The following is a 20,544-nucleotide window of genomic DNA, read 5'->3' as shown; positions in this document are numbered from 1 at the left end:
TCGTGTCTTTCGAAAGTGGACCAAGTCCGGCGTGCGTTTTTAAATAAAGTCGTCGCACGTCATTTTTTTCCAACCTTGACTTTTGTTCGAAAATAGAGTTCGAGCGGCGATTTCAGTCGGATTCCTAAATTATCAGACGACATAAAAATATTCGTTATGTAAAATTAAATCTATTATGTGACAATTCTACATCTACAAGCCATAAAACTGAGATTTTTTTCGTCGGCAGAAATACGTCAATTCTTGGTTTTTAGTGTCGGCTAATAATAATTAATTAGTGGCAGACTCATTGCCAAATACAATACGTAGAAATAATATATATATTTGTTTATTAATCTACCCGGATTTTTAGAATAAAGTCCAAGTATGAAATATTATCAGATTTTTTTAGAGTAAAATTGTTGAAAAGGTGAACTGAGGCTCTTATTTTCCTATTAATAATTCAAAGACTTTATTAGCTATCAATAAATAACGTGGCACATAAAATACATCTTGAATTCTTAAAAGTAAAATCAGAAACAACTACCGTAAAAATGTGAAGGATCGCAAATTTTTTCAATTACTAAAGACATAAAATAATAACGATCCGTATAAAAGCAAAAATAGTCTATAATAAATCCGAAATCTATTTATATTTCTCCGCCTAAAGTACATTCCGTTCTTAAAACATAATAGCTCTCATAAAATGCGTTCTATATGAAAAAAATAAATTATAAAACAAATATGTGTACGACTTTTATTTCGAGCAATTATGTATGTAATGTAATTAATTAAAAATAATTGCATTCCGGATGGAATGAATTTCTTTTTGGTTAAATTCGGTATAAAATTGCATTAATATATGTATTATATGTGTGTAAAAAAAACCACGGTCTTGGTTCGGAATTGTGAGATTTGGCATGTTTTATTGAAGTCATCAGAGGGTTTAAAACTGATACCAAATTTGTTGTTCAATTTGTAATTTATTGGGTACTAATTGTTTTACCCGGCTTCGCTCAGTATTTGTAATATATACAGCTTAAACATGGCGTATCTAATAGTAAATATTCATTTGTTTTTTTTATTTCATTTATTTGAATAGAAAAAAAAAATCGAATTGCCGTCATAGAAACTTTGTTTTGTTTTCGAACTTCCCAAACAAAAATACTTAACTACAAACTTACAAAGTCTCTTCCGAAATTATATATTACTAGTGTTTTTACGCGGCTTCGCTCAGTATTTGTAATATAAACTGCTTAAACATGGCCAATCTAATAGTACACATTTTATTAAATTTATTTCAATTGTTTTATTTTATTTAAATTTATTTGAATATTCATTTGTTCGATGACATCACGGATTTATGAACCGACAATACTTACAAAGTCTCTTTCGAAATTATATATTAGATTTATTATAGGAAAATATTCAAAAATAGTCAAAGTGTAGTCGGAGTCGGAGTCAGAACCGATGAAAGTCGTGATATTTTATCAGATTAATAAGTACATCATGTACTTATTAATCAGTGGCGGCTCGTCTTTAAAGGCAACTTGGGCACTACCCCACACAAATCTCTCCTAACCAAAAAAAATCAACAAATTTTGCATATTGCTGATTTCTCGTCAAGGGACTTCAAGCGTTTATTTATCCCGCTCACTACACTGTGAGCAGAACCGGTTCGTAAATCAGTTCGGGGCAATCGCTTATCTGCCGTGGTCCCGTGGTCGCCAGCTTCAGTTTATCTACTACTCTGGCACTTGCGAGTGGCACTGTGTATACAGTTAAAAAAGATCCATATTACTGTATACAGAAGGTGACTTTTAGTTTCCTGCGTTAAGGTCTCTTTGGCGCAGAATACGTCAACCCCTGTCGTCTATATTCTAATACGATTCGAAAAACACACGATACCGTCAACGTTTTTCTACATTTCAACTATATTTTGAGAAGGTATGCTAAAATTGTCAATCACAATGTGACAATTTTATCATTAAATATTTTTTATAAATTACATTTTTGCTTTTTCAGAACACATAATGAACAAAGTCGATAATTTGTTTTTAAAAGTCATTTTCTTTGCATACAATGTCACTAAAAATATATAAATTTCATTTTTTAAAGTCACGAGCCACCCGTGAGTACATGCATGTGATTTTTTTCAATACAAAAATTTGAAATACGCTATTGAATAAAAAAAAAAAACAAAAGAATTATCCCATTTTAAAATGAATTATTTAAATTAAGCAATGGAACACGAGATAAGTGAGGTTTTCGCACAGAAATCTTCGTCATAAATACGTTGAAAAGCTTTTGAGATTATTTTGATTGATATACTTCATAAGCTGACAACAATAATACGATGAATCTAACTAAAAAATATATTTAAAAAAACGTCTCGTAAATTTACTTCCGAGAAAAACATTTTCATTTGAAAATTATTATCTTCCGCTATAAATTTAATTGAAACAGTCGTCGTACAAATGAAATATACATTAATTACAAATTATATATGTACACATGAAGTAAATTGTCTATAAACGTATCGTTATATCTTTAGTACTTTAACTGTCATGGTCGCCATTTCACGTATAGATTTATCTAATGAAGTTTAGACCACTTATTTTGCAACTTACTTATGACCTTTTTGAGCATGTAATTTTAAGCAGTGTACCCGCTATGTATCGATACCTTTAACAAATATATCGATTGGTCATTTTATATATTTATCATCTTTGTAAACTCCAAAACTTTGCAGACTTCCTCCTCAGGTGTTGTTTTACAACGCCACAAGATTTACTTCTCTGATTTTATTTTGGTCTGTTTTGTTTTCCACTTTTCAAACAGAACCCCCTTGGTCATTGTTTTATATATCACTAGTGGTTTTACCCGGATTCGGCTCGGTATATGTAATATAAACCGCTTAAGCATAACTAATCTAATAGTAAACATTTTATTAAATTTATTTGAATAATTTTATTTTCGACGCGGTGCAAACGATCAAAAAGTGCCAGACAGACTGAACCACAGATTAACGACACGTGTACCTTATGCGTGCACACTGCTCGCACTTACACTAAGCGAAATCTACCGGAAGTCCCGACATACCTACCCTGTATACGTTCTGTGCTTCTGATACTTTAGTTCCGAATTTTGCCTTATTAAACTTGCCAGAAAGATCCAACTCAATTTTAATAATTACCATTTTAATAATTGCATCTGTGCACATCGAAAGGTTACTCGTCATCTGATGTGCAATCTATCATTCGTGAAGTCGAGAATTGCGTTTTAAGCAGGCATACAGTTAAACTGTGGTTCAGTCTGTCTGGCGCTTGTCGATCGTTTGCACCATTTGTTTTATTAAATTTATTAAATTGACTGTCACGAACAAACAAACATATATACTGTCTCTTTCGAAATTATATGTATACCAGAATCCGGCCCCCTAGGGCTCCGCCCCCGGCGGCTTTGCCTCCGGGGACTTTGAATCCTTTGAATCGAAAAAAATCGAATCGGCGCCTATGAATTGAAAAAAAAAATCAAATTTGTCGTCTACGAACCAACGAACGAAGGTTACATACAAATTCTCTTTCCAAATTATATATTAGATATTCTTCCAGGTTTATCGATCGTAAAATTTCTGCTTACGATATATTTGTATAGCTGGCAATTTTGATACGCAAAATTGCCCAACTTTTTTATTCGAGAATCTTCTATAGTGAAATTATATTTGAAAAGAGGAGACTATAGTGGTTAATTAATAAAAGTCAACAACGAAAAGACCAGTTTTATACTTAACAATACGAAACAATACTTTAACTACAGATAAAGCTAAAAAAATGTGACTCATTACACGAAGAAGAATTTTAAAAGCTTTTGCTAGGTCTACTACCTATTTATGTATGTACTTCTTATTCAATAGTTGCCGATAGATTGTCCAATTAATTGTGAAGACAGATTGCTGCTTCAGTTGTTCCCGTAAACATTTTTTGCCATCAGCACGTGTTGCTTTTGATCTTTTCAGCTTTGGCTAAACAAAGTAAGTAGCGTAACGCATTTAAATACGGTGTTTTTTTTATCAAACCCTAAAAAAGCGAATAGCTTAGCGACAAGAGAAGAAAAATGAACTTTAACCACCCAACCGAAAGGTCTTCAACCTGCATATTGAAAACAACTACTGAACAACAACGAACAAGAAACAAGTAGTTATTTGAAATTCTTCAAGCGAAGCTAGTTTGACACTTATACCTACACCTTACGATGACACGAACGAGACAGCCACCAGAATATAAATATCACTGTAAAAAATCAAAAAATAAAAATATATCAAGATAGAAGAGGATTTGCCATGACAGGTTGTTCGAAATCGACACTTATGGCCAAACATGTACATAGGTACATCTAATATATAATTTCGAAAGAGACTTTGTATGTAAGTATGTGTGTATATATCTTTGGTTGGGAATTTCGTAAACAAGTAAAAATTTCGATGACGATTCAATGTTTTTTTTTCGATTAAAAATAAATTTAATAAAAAAACAAATGAATATTTACTATTAGATTCGCCATGTTTAAGTTGTTTACATTACAAATACTGAGCGAAGCCAGGTAAAACAACTAGTATTAAAATAAAAATAAGAGAACAAAAGTAAACAAGAAACAGAAGAATTACAGAAATCCTTTTAGTTTATGAAGTACATCAAACTTATTCTTAAACATATTAAGGTTATAGGAAATTACAATATTATTGGGAAGACGATTCCAAACTGAAACCACTCTGTTTGAAATGAAGGAATCTCTGATCAATTTATTAGATTTTTCTTTTTAGAGTCTAAGCGAGTGACTTCTGAGGTGAGTATTTTCGTTGAATGTAATAAGATTGGACATATGACATTTACAATGATTAATTATTATTTTAAAGACTTCGATTAAGTCGCCTCTGATTCTTCTCGTCTCCAATGCAGCGATATTCATTCTTTTCAATCTTTCGTTATAAGAAAGTGAATTGATTTTTTTTGATTTTTAAATGCTTTTTATTATTACGAAATTATGTTCACAATACATCTTATATCTATTTTAATAGCTACTGATCTACTGATCATTTTCTATTTTACAATTTTAATTTAATTTGGTTAGTAATTACAGTATTATATTATTCTAATGTTAATCTAAAGCATAATAGGAAAAAGAGCTCAAAAACCTATTTACAATCCTTATAAATGTTCTGGAAAAGACTTCGATAATGGTTTGATGTAGTTTATTGAAATGTAAAATTTGCACGTGGTGGGCCAGCGGAGCGTACGGAACACAAGCTGTCCGTACGCCGTCTACTCGGTGACTCTGTCGACCGTCGCGTATTTCCGCTTGGGCCGACACTAATGCCAACTCGTCAATAATGCCAATCGACAATCAGTTAATAAGACTGTTTGCCACACGTCATTACAAAAGTCGGAACATAGTCCCACATAGGAAAACTGTTGAACAATACAGTTATTCTACAGAGTTACAGCATTACTGACGAGTCGTTTACAATAAATCATAGCTCTTAAAATAATTAAATAGAGGGTGAATAATGAAACCTTTGCCTCATCCAGTGTGAGGATAAAATCAATTTATTGGTTCAGTAATATTTCAACTTATAGGTATACCTCTGGTGAATGTTGTTTCTCTTTACATTAAAATTTTTGAAATCTCCTTTGAAGCTGTGAATAAGCATTACAAGATAAGTTTACTTTAAAGAAGAGAGAGTGGACTGTATATGGTTTAAAACTTAAGCATTCCTCATCTTGATGTTAACTTAGACAATACAATGTTGACACTGTTACAGTTGTCAAGACAGATCAGCTATTACCGATCAACTAAACTTGATTAGTGAGTGTAATGCTCCTAAGTTAACTTGATTTCATCAACAAGTAGCACAAACATTGCTAAATTAAAAGTAAATTGGAAAGTCATTCATTCATTCCTACAAGCAGGAAATGAAGGCGAACTATGATTATAGATGTCTCTACGTTACATCGAAATGTTCAGTATTATAATATTTACTTATTCTATGATTCACATAAATACTATAAACAGTAAGAGTTAACTTATGTTTTCATAACAAGAAACATAAGACCTGCGGATGACTCCCGGCAGGTTATAATTAAGTAGACATGAAATAATTTAAGATGCTCCATTAAGTGTGGCTTGGAGACTAACATTAACAAATCATGAATCTAATTTTAACTGTCAAATTTGAACAGTTTATTTTAAACTCGGATATAATCCTTCCGAGTGATGACATGAGACAAGTCTTATATTATAAAGACAAAATGATTAGATTAAATTCGGAGATATATACTGCCGAATGTTAAAATGAAAATAGCTTAAATTATACACACAACACAATTAAAGTGAATTACGGAGTACTACTATTAACATTGACTGATTTAAACTCATGATTACATCTAATAAGTAATATGAGTTGGGGGTAGTGTCTTCGGGTTAAACTAAGCTACCGAAGTTGACGGAATTGAAGCTGCTGTTTCTCCTCCCTCTTGCTGATCTTCCTTCCTGTCAAGTGGTCCTTGTGGTAGAATCGGCAATGGCGCCACTAGATGACTGGACCGACGAAACTCTCCGCTGGCAGTAAAGACGTCGACGACTCGAACTCTGCCATCTGGTCCGGGATACAATTTAGTGACTCGACCCACGACCCATCGGGTTGGCAGCATGTGTTCCTCCTTTAACAGGACCATTTGACCCACACTCAGATTGTTGCTCGAGTCCTTCTTCCATTTGTGTCGTAACTGCAAAGAATGTAAATATTCCGCCGACCAACGTTTCCAAAATGCTGCTGTGGTCAATTGTATCTGAAGCAGATTGGCATGGACATTAGTGTTATATTTAACCTCCATTGGAAGAGCGAGTAAGGATCTGCCAATTAAGAAATGTCCAGGTGTGAGGGGTAAAAGGTCTAGTGGATCCGAAGACAAGGGACTAAGAGGACGGGAATTCATGCAAGCTTCTATTTGAGTCAATACCGTACAAAATGATTCGAAATTTAAGGTGGTGGCCTTTAACACCTTGTTTAAATGAATCTTCATGGATTTAACCGCTGCTTCCCACAGCCCTCCCATGTGAGGCGCCCTTGGCGGGTTAAACTTCCAACGAATCCCTTCGGAGGCTACATACCGTAGTAGCTTCTCCTCATGAGGACGTTCGTAAATTAATTTTACTAAATTAACGAGTTCACGACTTGCACCGACAAAGTTAGTAGCATTGTCGGAATATATCGTATTGGGCCTGCCACGTCTGGCTACGAATCTTCTTAAACAATTTAAGAAATTTGAACTCGTTAAGTCTCCGACAAGTTCCAAGTGAACTGCCTTACTGGAAAAACACACAAAGACACAAACGTAACCCTTAATTATCTTAGAATTCTTATTGCAACCACTCTTCACAGGAAAAGGTCCTGCGAAATCTATCCCCACATGACTGAAAGGAAAATTCGCAGTGGTACGTTCAAGCGGGAGTAATCCCATTAATCTATTGTGTGACAGTGGTTTATTTCTGAAACAAATGACACATGAACGCACCACTCCTTTGACAGTATTATGTCCGGCCAATGGCCAATAGGTCTGCCGCAATAACGACAGTAAGGCTTGAGTACCCAAGTGAATATATTTCAAGTGCGCATCTCGGACAATCATGTGTGTAAGTTTATGCTTATTTGACAAGATAATGGGTGACGTTGATAGAGTTGTTCCCAGAGGAAGTCTACTTCCAACACAAATTAAATTCTCGTGGAATAGAGGGGACAATTTAGCTAATTTACTGCTACTGGGAATTGGATGTCCCTTGCTCAGCAAACGATATTCCAATGGAAATGATTCCATTTGCGATAACCTTATCAAATTATTTAAAGCATCTTTTAATTCTAAAGCGGACGGTTCGTTATTTTCTTTAACGTTTAATTGTTTATTCCTTAGTGGCCGACGAACATATGATAAAACTCGAAGGAGTCTTGGAAGATGAGAATGTTTATCTATCCAATTATTTTCCCTCACAAGGGTAGCGTTAGTGACTACCCTTCTCTCTGGAAGATCTATTGTGATCTCAGGAGGTCTTCGAGGCCATCGTGATTCGTCTAATTTCAACCAACTAGGGCCGTCCCACCATAACGAATTATGATTTAATTCTGATGGTTGAGTCCCTCGAGAAATTAAATCTGCTGGATTGTCTGTAGAGGAGACATGGTACCACTCAATGGGTTGAGATATTGATTGGATTTCGGCCACTCGATTGGCAACGAAGGTGGTCCATTTACATGACTCTCCTCTAATCCAATGCAATGCGACGGTTGAATCCGTCCAATAATATTTTTCATTAATATGAATTGTTAATTGGTCTATTGTTGACTTCATTAACTTTGATAATAACATAGCGGAGCACAGCTCTAAACGCGGAATAGTTACAAAACTGAGCGGAGCGACTCTCGAACGAGAACACACAAGATGACATTTGGAATTTCCCAATTGATCAGTACATTTTACATAAATACAAGCACCATAAGCTTTCTCGGATGCGTCACAAAATCCGTGTGCCTGTATATTAATGACATTATTTAGTATTATCAATCTAGGAATTTTATAAAGTTTCATGACTGTATTGGATAATTGACAATCTTTCCATTTTTTGAAGATTGTCTGAGGAATGAATTCATCCCAACCAATGGTTTGTTGCCAGACAGATTGCATTAATATCTTATAATTAATTAACAATGGAGATAATAGTCCTAATGGGTCGAAGATCTGACTAATTACTGATAAAAAGTTTCTTTTTGTTATATTGTCAGTCTCGACTTCGGTTTGAACCTTAAATACAAAAACGTCTTCCCGCGGTTTCCAAAATAAACCTAAAGTTTTGTGTGATTCGTTAGAGAAGTTAAAATCTGAACAATCGTCAGCTTTAACATCCGTGATTATATCGGAGTTGTTCGATGTCCATTTGCTTAAGGGCATACCGGCTGATAATAATATGGTTTCCAGTTGAACCTTTAATAATTTACCAGCTTCAATAGTATTAGTTCCCGTGAGCAAATCATCAACATAAAAATCACGTTCGATCACTTTACTAGCGATGGGATATTTGTTTCTATTCTCCTCTGCTAACTGATTTAGACATCTAGTAGCTAAAAATGGGGCTGAAGCAGTTCCGAATGTTACTGTATTAAGCTTGTAATGCTTGAATTTACTCTGGGGATCTGTTCGCCAAATGATTCGTTGTACATTTTTATTTTTCTCTGCTATTTGAATCTGTCGGTACATCTGCTTAATATCCGCAGTAATCACGTATTTATGGAGTCGAAAGTTGAGTAGTAAACTTAACAAATCTGATTGGACACTAGGTCCCACCATCAAAATATTATTTAGTGAGATATTAGACGTTGTCTTTGCGGACGCATCAAAAACTACACGATATTTAGTGGTAAGGCTAGACTCCTTAACCACGACGTGATGAGGTAAATAACAATGAACCTCATGTGCCTCCGGAGGTTCACACTCTGACATATGTCCTAAATTTATGTACTCTTCTAAAACTTTATTGTATTCCATTTTTAAATTATTATTGGCTAAAAAACGTCTTTCCAAAGTTTTGTGTCTTTTCTCCGCAATGTGCAATGAACTTCCTAATACTACCGGGGAATTTTTATATGGTAAAGCTACACAAAATCTACCGTTTTTATCTCGTGATGTGTGTGCTTGGAAATGTTCCTCACATCTTTTCTCCTCAAGAGATTGATGTTTTACCATAGGAACCTGGTCGATCATCCAAAAGTTTTGAATGTGACTGTCTAATTGACTTAAGCCTATGTGGCTCTTCCCTGGAGCATTATTTACTTCGGGATATGGACCAACTATTGTCCATCCGAATTCGGTATCCTTTAAGATAGGCATACCTTTTCCTAACTGGATGGTTCCTGCTTTCATAGCATGAACGCAAATCTCGGCGCCGAGCAAGAAATCGATTGGCGTCGGTTTATTCCAAAGGGGATCTGATAACTTAATTCCCGCTGGTATTGAAATTAACTGTTGATCCAGTTTCACAGTTGGAATTTCGCCAGTAATTTCTGGTAATACCAAACACAACACTTTGGTTGAGTAATTAGTGGTTGAAGACCTTATGGTCACCTTGGTGATGTGACGAATGCTACTTTCTTGATTAGCGATACCTACAATTTTTTGAGAGATTTTCTCTAATTTGAAGTTATTCTTCTTAGCGAAAGATGTGGTAACATAGTTGACTTGTGAGCCGGAATCTAATAATGTGCGACCCTTAACGACCGTTCCATTGGACGTTATAATGTCTACTTGTACCGTCGGTAAAATTATCTCCCTTTGAGAGAAATGAGTAGAATGAGCATTAATTGACTTCCTTCCCGTATTATTGGAACTAAATGTATCGTCCTGATGCAACAAAGTGTGATGGTTTTGTTTGCACCTTAAGCAATTATAGTTAGACTTGCAATTTGTTATCTTATGCGATGAATTTAAACATTTAAAACACATGTTATTAGATTTAACGAATTCATTTCTTTCCATACTGGATTTTGCTTTGAATTTATCACATTTGCCTATGAAATGATTATTTCGACAAAATGCACATGCGTTTACCTTACTTGATGGGTTTTTATTCGCGACATGAGTTCTCCTGATTCGTTGACGGTTATGAGGGAATTCTTTCACCGTAATTACAGATGCAGTAGATTGTAATACGTTACATCTATTCTGCAGAAACGTTTCTAACTTCTCGTACGGTGGCATTTCTCTGTCAACCAGAGATGTTTCCCAGTCCTTTAATAAACTAAATGGTAATTTCCTTAGAACTAAACATGTTACCCATGGATCTAAAATTTCTCTCGCGTAACCCAATGATTCAATGTTTTTAATACACACCGTTACCTTATTTAATAGATCTCTCAATTCGATATGTGATTCCTTTGTGATTAATTTTAAGTCACAAAGTGAGTTGATCCTAGTTTTAAGATTAAGTCTTGGTAAATTGTATTGCTTGTCTAAAATACTCCACGTTATTTCATAATTGTCTGAGCTAATATCTAACCCTGATACAGCTGCTAAAGCGGGACCGAGTAATGATTGATGCAAATATAGTAATTTCGTGACATTCGAATATTCCGTTTTGTTTCCTATTATATTCTTAAAAGCTTGTTGAAATGATTGCCATTCAGATGGATCTCCCTGAAATGTGGGAATAGTCAACGTCGGTAACTTATCTCTAGCAAATTTAATTGTTGTTTGCTCTACTTTTAGTTGATTATTTTGAATGGATTGTCTATCTAATGTCGCTTTAAGATTTTGAATTGTCATTGAAATCATGTCGAACTCTTCGTCTATTTGATCCGCCTGCTCTATATCTGTGAGGTTATCTAAATACTCATAATGGAGTTTATGGAAATAGTCGTATGCTTTTTCAATAATTTGATACTGTCCTTCATTTATTTCGGAGGTTCTTTCTATTTTTCCCTTTAGTCTTTTTAACGCGCCCGAATACCTTAATTCTATTGACGCCATTGTAACTTCTACTTTATTTTCTTTCGCTAATGTTTTTATCGATTGAGTCTGACTTCGAGTCTGATGTATTCTAGAGCTTGACCTGTCTCTAATAAGTTCTACGTCCCTAGTTGGATTTCGACCTTTATGCGACTTGGAAGTCGAAGCTTCTATTTCCTCGTTTTCAGCACTTGACATTTATTTCAGAAAGTTGCACTATTTCGTCTCATAAATACAGTTATTCTCTACTATAGCTGTCAATTGAACTATTCGTAGAGATAAGGTAATAATATTCAATGATTAACCGTGAATCTTAATATTCTACTTTAACTATTATCACCAGAATCTATCCAACATATTTTGGAAGAAATAACAACCCTAAATTGGTGGGTGCTTGATTTAAACCACTTTGGGGCTACAAGTCTTGTGATTTATTTTAAATCACCACTGTTTCATCACACATTATGAAACAAAGAGATCTACCGATGTATGAATATACCGGTATGTACTTGGTTTAAGCCACTTTGGGGCTACAAGTATAATTCCACATTTATCGTGGAAGGGGGGGGGGGGGAGGGTGTTTCTACACACATTAAGAAACAAAGATCTACCGATATGAATATACCGGTATGTACTTGGTTTAAGCCACTTTGGGGCTACAAGTATAATTCCACATTTATTGTGGAGGGGGGAGGGGGGAGAAAGTTTCTACACACATTAAGAAACAAAGAGATCTGCCGGTATATGAATATACCGGTATGTACTTGGTTTAAGCCACTTTGGGGCTACAAGTATAATTCCCCACGTGCTTTGCTAATTTTACACTACATCTGATTTTACACTTTTAATACGAAATTCGATGCGACCGATGAAACATTCCTTCGTAGCGCGATATTATTTTATACAATCGCGTTAATTAATTGTTATACTTTAAAACATATTTTTAAAAACTGACCTACCCACATGATTGCCTTTTGAACAGATTGCCTGAGATTGAATACATTCACTTACTTGAATATCCTTTACGATGTTTATGTGATCGTTCCGATAATTTTGGATTACCTCTGTGTCCCATGCGTCTTTGTAGGTTATGTTTTTATTTATATATTTTCTGCGTCAATCACGCGGTCATGTACCTCTGTACATCAATCAATATATTGCTGAAATAGAAGCAAACATGTTATTAGTATTGGAAAGGTATGGATAGTAACAAAGGAACGATACCGATTTCTTAATTGACATCCATTTTTTCTCGACCACGTTTTTTCCTATTGGTTTGTCCGTTTGGTGTTGTGGCCTAGGTTACTGGTGTCCGGTTCGAAGTGACCATCATGGAAAAGACTTCGATAATGGTTTGATGTAGTTTATTGAAATGTAAAATTTGCACGTGGTGGGCCAGCGGAGCGTACGGAACACAAGCTGTCCGTACGCCGTCTACTCGATGACTCTGTCGACCGTCGCGTATTTCCGCTTGGGCCGACACTAATGCCAACTCGTCAATAATGCCAATCGACAATCAGTTAATAAGACTGTTTGCCACACGTCATTACAAAAGTCGGAACATGTTCATAATACATCTAATACATAATATTAATTAAAGACTATCTAAAGTCGATGACCTAAAGCAGATTGTGTTTAGGTAATCTGTGTTTATACCTGAAGGGTATAGACATTTTGTTGTAATCACCGAGACTCTTCACAAGTGTGTTAGTATGGTTATTAGTGATTCTTTCATAGAATCTACTGGTTAGTTTGTTAGTAATGTCTGTAACAAACGGAATATTATATATAGCATGCAGTTTTTTCAGGTTAGTATATATGGGTGTATTATAAATTATTTTAAGGGATTTATTTTGTATTACTTGGAGCTTGGAAAGGTTAGTATTCGAGGCGTTATTCCATACAGGTGAAGCATAGGTTAATAATGGTAATATGAGCGCGCGATATAATTTTATTTTATTTAGCGTTGATAAAGAACTATGGCGATTAAATATTGGATATATTGAGGATATACCCCGCATCGCCTTGCATTTCGCTGCCTCAATGTGAGGTGCCCATCTCATTCTTTTATCAAACGTTACTCCTAAATATTTTATTACTGACTGCCATTTCAGACTTTCTCCAGAGGGGATTTTCAGATCTGAACTTGGCTTATGTTTTCTAACACTAAAGAATATGGCGTCTGTTTTGGTTTGATTAATTTGAATTTTCCACTTAGTGAAGTGTTCAGTCATTGTTTTAATTGCAAATTCAAGATTTTTAAGAATAGTGTCTGGTTTTTTGCTACTTGTGAAGCAAGCTGTATCATCTGCATATAGGGCTATGTGACAGTTTTTTGGAATAGGTATGTCATTTATATATATGGAGAACAAGAGTGGGCCAAGCAAGCTCCCCTGCGGAACGCCAGCTGCGATTATTTTTGGAGACGATAATTCATTATTTACGCTAACCACTAGCTTTCTACGAGTTAAGTACGATTTGATGATGAGAATTAGGTGGTTTGGTATTTTGTTAATAAGGAGCTTATGAATGAGTCCATCGTGCCAAACCGTGTCGAAGGCCTTTTCTATGTCGAGACATACCATTCCGGTACTTCTCTTCATATTAAAGTTCTTCGTCACGTGTTCAGTTAGTCTTGTTAGTTGTTGGGTCGTGGAATGTCCAGTGCGAAATCCAAATTGTTCATTTATTAATTTCTTATTTACGACTTTAAGTAAACGTGTGTAGATTATTTTTTCCAGAATTTTTGAAAGCGTGCAAAGTAAGCTAATGGGTCGATAATTGGCCGGGTTTTTTGAGCTTTTATCGGGCTTAAGTATGGGAATTACGTTGGCTGTTTTCCAGTATTCTGGGAAATACCCGGTGAGTAAACATGCGTTGAATATTTTAGATAGTGAGACTAAAGCTTTAAATGGAAGTTGTTTGATTGTGATGTTATCTATTGAATCTCGCCCAGGTGCCTTTTTATTTTTTAAATTACGTATTATATTTTGGATTTCACACGGATGCACCAATTTTATATTTTTAGTACTGTTAGTGGGAGTTTTTGTGATGATTTTAATGGACCGGTTGACTTTATTATGCGTTGGTATGTGATTGTAATGTTGTGTGAGTGTGTGATGTTTTTGGAAGGATTTTGATAATAGTTCTGCTTTGTCGCAATCACGCGTCACTGAGATTCCTGCATCATCTAATGGAGGAATCGAGTTTTTTGTCCTGCGAATCGCTTTAGCTAATTTCCATAGAGAGCCATCAACTGAGCTCAATTTTTCTAATTTTTTAGACCAAGCTTCATTTTTGATTTCTTTGATTCTAATTTTAATTTGATATGTGAGCTTATTAATTAATGTTTTCAATGCTGGATTTTTTGATGTTTGCCAAATTTTACGGAGTTTATTTTTACTTTTAATTAGATTTGCAACAAAGTCAGTTATCTCTAATTTGTGTTCAATGTATTGTGTCTTAGGTATGTGAAGGTGTTTGGATCGAGTTATTGATTCCGTTAGGTGTATTATGGAGCTGTCGATTTCGGTTTTGTTTGTGAGTGTGGTAGAAGTTATAATGGTTTGGTCATTTATGTATGACTTGAACTCTCGCCAGTTAGCTCTCCCGTAATCCCAACTATGCTTGATGATTTCCTCGGGTTTCCCGTCGATTGAGAAGATTATCGGGAGATGATCAGACGACAGGGTTTGAAGGGCATTTGGTGTCGATATTTTTGGGCAGTTCTTGACGAGGACAAGATCTAGTGTGGATGGTTGTGAGTTATTTGTGGGATAGTGTGTGTATGTATCCGGATGAAGTAAGATTGTATCTGTTAGTTGAATGTATTTATAAAGAGTTGTGCCTTGTAGGTCAGTGTTTACGCAACTCCATAACGGATGTTTGGCATTAAAGTCACCAGCTACCACTACCGAACTACCAATGTTAAATATTTTGTTAAGATCGGATGCCAATAATCGTTTTTGGGGAGGATTGTAAGCGGATGCTACTATGTGATGGGTGTTGTTAATTGTTAGTTCGATGGCGGTTAGTTCTAAATTTTTTAGTGGCGGAGTTATTACGCGACAATGTTTAATTGACGATTTTATAAAAATGGCAACTCCCCCTCCATGCTGTTCTCGGTCTTCGCGATAGCAGTTAAAGTTAGGTAGGTTAATACGGATATGAGGTTTTAAGAAGGTCTCGGAGATTAAAACTATGTCAACACAGTACTCACCGATCGCCGACTCTAGTTCGTCAATCTTATTCTTAAGTCCACGAGCATTCCAAGCTAGAATGTTCAGGCGCCTCCCGTTAATCAAAGACATCGAGATATTCGACAAGCATGAGTGCCAGCTCTAGTTTGTCGGTGCAACCGCTGGCCTTGGCACGAATCTCCTGGAGGATCTTCAACATCTTCGTCATAGACGCCATGGAAGTTAGGTCTGTTGTTGGTTGAATGTTGGGATTGGTTGGTTGGTGGGGTTTTTTAGGGATATTTGGGATATTTGGTGAAGGAGTTTTAATGGTCGGTAGCTTTGGGAAGTTATGATCGTTAACGACCGGGATATTTTGTGGCTGCGCCACTGGGAGTTTCCAAGGGTTGGCTTTGACAATCGATGCTCGATTCTTCCTCGATTCCAGCATTTTCAGATAGCTCTGTCTTTTTGGACAGTCTTTGAAGTTAGCGGGGTGAGATCCTGAACAGCCTGAGCAGACAGCAGGGGTAACTATTCCTTTATTGCATTGTGCGGTGAGGTGAGTGCCGGCACATTTGACGCACTTGGCCTGCCGATTGCAGTTTTTCGCAGCGTGTCCATATTCTTGGCATCTGAAACATTGAGTAATATTTTGTGATTTACTAGTATATTTAACGACACTGACCTTTGTGTAACAGATGTACCGGATTTCTTTAATCTTCTTTGCCGATACCGATGGCTCGAAGAACACCAAGTATAGCTCGGTGGCGTTGCTCCTAGGCTCCTTCGTCTTCATCTGTATGACTTTGGTTACAGGGAATCCCTGTCTGATGATGTCATCTTTAATATCAGCTTCCGGCAATTTCGGCAAGCCACGTACGACACTTTTTATTTCCTTTTCCTCCTTCCTGGAAAAGGTATGGAATTGTCGGTCTGGTGTCAATCCATCCCGAAGTTTTTTAAAGTCTTCAAGACTTTTACATTGTATCTTGACATTATTTTGACCAATGTAAGTCATTGTGAAGTCTTTTATAAACTTCTTGATCGACTCGATCATGCTGCCGTGAGTGCCAGTAGCTGTCATGATGATGGGCGGGATTCTTCCACCGCTTCTGGGGACATCGGAAACTTCCAAGAGCCCTTCAAATTTGTTTTTCTCCTGAATTTTAAATTCAGGAGCAACATCTTTCACGTTCTTTGCCGTATGTTTTGGAAACTGCCACTCGGTCTCCATCTGAGCGGTCTGAGAGCAGCCTGGTTGAGGAGCTTCGGTTGTAGTTATCAGTGTCTTCTTAATTCGCTTTTTCAGGTTGGATCCTCGCATGGTGCCAACATGTGTTCGTTTGGTGTTCGTTTAGTGGGGGGTGTTTGTTTTGTATGTTAAAAGGTGTGGGTTTTTTGACGGTATGGCGTATCGCTGTATTATGAGCGCTCGCACAGAGAGTACGTCTTCGGCACGTCCGTTCTCACGGAGTGTCGAGTGACGAGTCGAAAGTGAATTAAGTTCAGAAGGAATCTTTGTAATTCTCCTTTGTACCCTTTCGATACATGTAATGTATTTTTTAAAATGAGGATTCCATCTGCTAAAAGCGTATTCTAGTTTAGGTCTGACAAAAGTTTCGTTTATTTTTGATAATATACATATGTAGTTAAGTTCAGAAAATTGAATATACGTTTTATTACATACAAAAATGAGTAACATTTGTTCATAATATGGTTAATATGAGAGGACCATTTAAGGTCGCAAGTGATGATGATACCTAAATCTAATTGATGTTGAATGCAATTGATGAAATGGTTGTTTATTTTGTAGGAAAGATTTGGGTTATTTTTGCATAGGTGTAGTACAAAGCATTTCTTAGCTTTTAAAGTTAGAAGCCAAGTTTGAACGCAAACGCAAAAATGTAATTACTCGGCTATGTTTGTGTTTTCCTTCACATAACAACAACAACAACATCAAAACTAGCAAATTTTTTTCGATTCAAAGGATTTGAAGTCCCCGGGGGCAAAGATGCCGAGGGCGAAGTCCTAGGGGGCGGAGTCTCCGGGTGCGCAGACGCCGGGGGCGGAGCCTTAGGGGGCGCAGACGCCAGGAGCGAAGCCCTAGGGGGCGCAGACGCCAGGGTCGGAGCCCTAGGGGGGGGGCAGGCGTGAGGGCGTAGCCACGGGGGCGCAGGCGCCGGATTCTGGTATACATGTAATTTTGTATACATATAATTTTTTATAAGAGATGTAATATATTTGTTTACTCATAAAAAAAAGCAATTGAGTATTCAAATAAATTTATATAAAATAAAAATATTCAAATAAATTTAATAAAATTTTTACTATTAGATTAGTCATGTTTAAGTGGTTTAATTAAAAATACCAAGCGAAGCCGGGTAATACAGCTAATATAATATAACAAAAGAAGATAAAGGGATTACTTCACCTTTGAAAGTGAAACTTCACTGAGAAAGTGACTTAAGTTCAGAAGGAGTCTTTGTAATTCTCATTTGTGCCCTTTCGATACATGCATTTGTTTGTTCCTTCTGTGGATCGCACAAATATATTGGCAACGGCTCCTATGTATAGGGCGATATATCTGCCCAACCGGATTGCTGGTGAAATTGACCTCTTCAATATAAACTATGCTAATCTGGTTGAGTGGTTGTTGAGGAATGCCAATAGTTGTTTTTAACAATTGTAGATGTGATGATATGTTGTTGTTATTATTTTGTTATTGTTATTATTATTATTTTATTTTATTTTATTAATTGAAAAATCAACAGACAGGATGTACAGAGATAGGTATAAAAAAAACAAAAAGTAAATAAATAATATATGTAACATCCGAGTCCAATAATAGATTTTTACAAAAATGAAAAAGATAAATATAAGGAAAACAAATTAAAAAGTAAAGAATAAAGGCATGACAAAATATGTAGTACATTGCATAATTAAACTATAGTATTAAAATATTTGGAAAAGGTTATAAGATAGAATATAAGAAGAAATTGAAATTTACAAATATAAAACAAATGAAAAAGGTAAATACAAAATAAACAAATGAAAAGGAAAAGAATGAAAACTATAATATGATTAAATATGATTATTATGTAGTATTGTTATTGTGATGATGTTATGTTATTTTTATTTATTTTATTTTGTTACAAATCAGTATACACTCGCCATTACAGATTTGCTCCAATGCGACGGGTGTACGTTAACGAAATACATAATACATAAACAATCAGAAATCAGAAATACAGTAATACATACATATACAATCAGAATATATAGCATATAACAATTAATCAGAAATAATAATCATAGAGACATCTTTGGATTATTTTTAGATTCTTTTTTTGTATACAATTTTTATACATATAATAAATACGAAATTATAGAGATGTCTATAGAGATATCTATAGATTTCAGATTACTGTGTATAATTATTACAAACTATACACAGGCAGATTTTGTGACGACAGGATTAGATCTAATACCAATTTTCAGGAACCGTTCAGCAATGATCAGATAAAATTGGCAAACTCTGATAGAGAAACGATCGATTTGGAGTCACAAAACCCCCAAATCTAACCAGCAGTGGCGAGGACTCGAACCTATGACCTCAGTGGTGCTAAATATATACGCTACCACTAAGCCAAACTGCTGTATTGTTGTATTGTATTGTTGTAATTAATTGACTGGCCACAGTGACCGTGGCTAATATGTTAAATAAAATAAAAATAAATAAATAAAATATAACATCTCATGTACATATTACGATTTATTTGAAAAACCGCACTCATTTACGCTTTTTACGAAAATTTTCGTAGCGAGCAATCTATCGCGCGATAAATTGCTCTATTCAAGTGCCACTTATATGCCAGATGGTGTTGGATTTTTGTGTCGCAGCTACTATCAGGGTATAACAATGGACGCAGTTCAACATCGGGACGCGGAAAATTTTGGGAAAATCTGTTGGAGCTTCGCGAATGATCCGCCAGGTGTCGCTTCTGTCGTGCACTTGCGCAAGCACCGAGTGCCGTTCGGTGAGCGCCAAACGAGAGCTTTTCAGTTGGGCGCAATGGCCGACGCTGGTCGCACACCGACGCCGTCCCAGCATCCCAAACACGCGTTACTTATCTCGAAACTTACATAAGACAAGTTCTCGAAGAAACTGCACTTCCGGTGGTCCCCCCCAGTGCCCCGGTCTTTGAGTTTCCGTGCGAGTTTTTCAGTTTCGCAGTGCAAGTTTTCGCCTAGTCTCTCTCTCTCACTTTGGTCTTTGAGTTTTGGAACTGACGTAAAAGTGCATTTTGTGAATTTGTCTGTATTGTGTGTTTGGTTTATTTACATTTGCTGTTCGTTGGTGGTTGCTGGCTCGCAGCTGTGGCGGATTCTTAAAGTTTGAATTAACTTTTGGGAGGTGTTCTTGATGTGTAAGTGTTCTGATTATTTTTAATTTTATTGTAAAGTTGTATCGTGATTTATACTGGTATATATGATTTTGGAAATTATTTCAAATTAGTACCAAGTTTTAGAACTTTTCTGAATAAATGATTGTTTTCCATAAATATGACTTTTTGTTTTAATATAGCAATTTTTAATGAGAAAGTTTTTTAAAATAATGTATCGTGCTTTATACTGGTGTATATGATTTTGGATATTATTTTAAATTAGTACCAAGTTTTAGAACTTTTCTGAAAAATTTATTGTTTTCCATAAATGTGATGTTTTTTTTAATATAGCAATTTTTAAAGAGAAAGTTTTTTAAAATAATGTATCGTGCTTTATACTGGTGTATATGATTTTGGAAATTATTTTAAATTAGTACCAAGTTTTAGAAC

The 20,544-nt window shown here is 35.6% G+C and overlaps 1 protein-coding gene across 1 annotated transcript in view; it reads right to left on the bottom strand.

The window, feature by feature from the left end:
* LOC143909810 (uncharacterized) overlaps window positions 1-11,169 on the bottom strand; it is a 231,333-nt gene extending 220,164 nt beyond the window's left edge. Inside the window, exon 1 of the mRNA XM_077428019.1 lies at window positions 11,088-11,169. The gene's annotated coding sequence lies outside the window, so the exon portion shown is untranslated. The remainder of the gene's footprint in view (window positions 1-11,087) is intronic.
* Between the last annotated feature and the right edge of the window lie 9,375 nt (window positions 11,170-20,544).

This window comes from Arctopsyche grandis, chromosome 3, assembly GCF_051622035.1.
Source record: "Arctopsyche grandis isolate Sample6627 chromosome 3, ASM5162203v2, whole genome shotgun sequence".
In the NCBI taxonomy this organism is placed as follows: Eukaryota; Metazoa; Arthropoda; class Insecta; order Trichoptera; family Hydropsychidae; genus Arctopsyche; species Arctopsyche grandis.
This window is presented reverse-complemented; position numbering and strand designations above follow the sequence as displayed.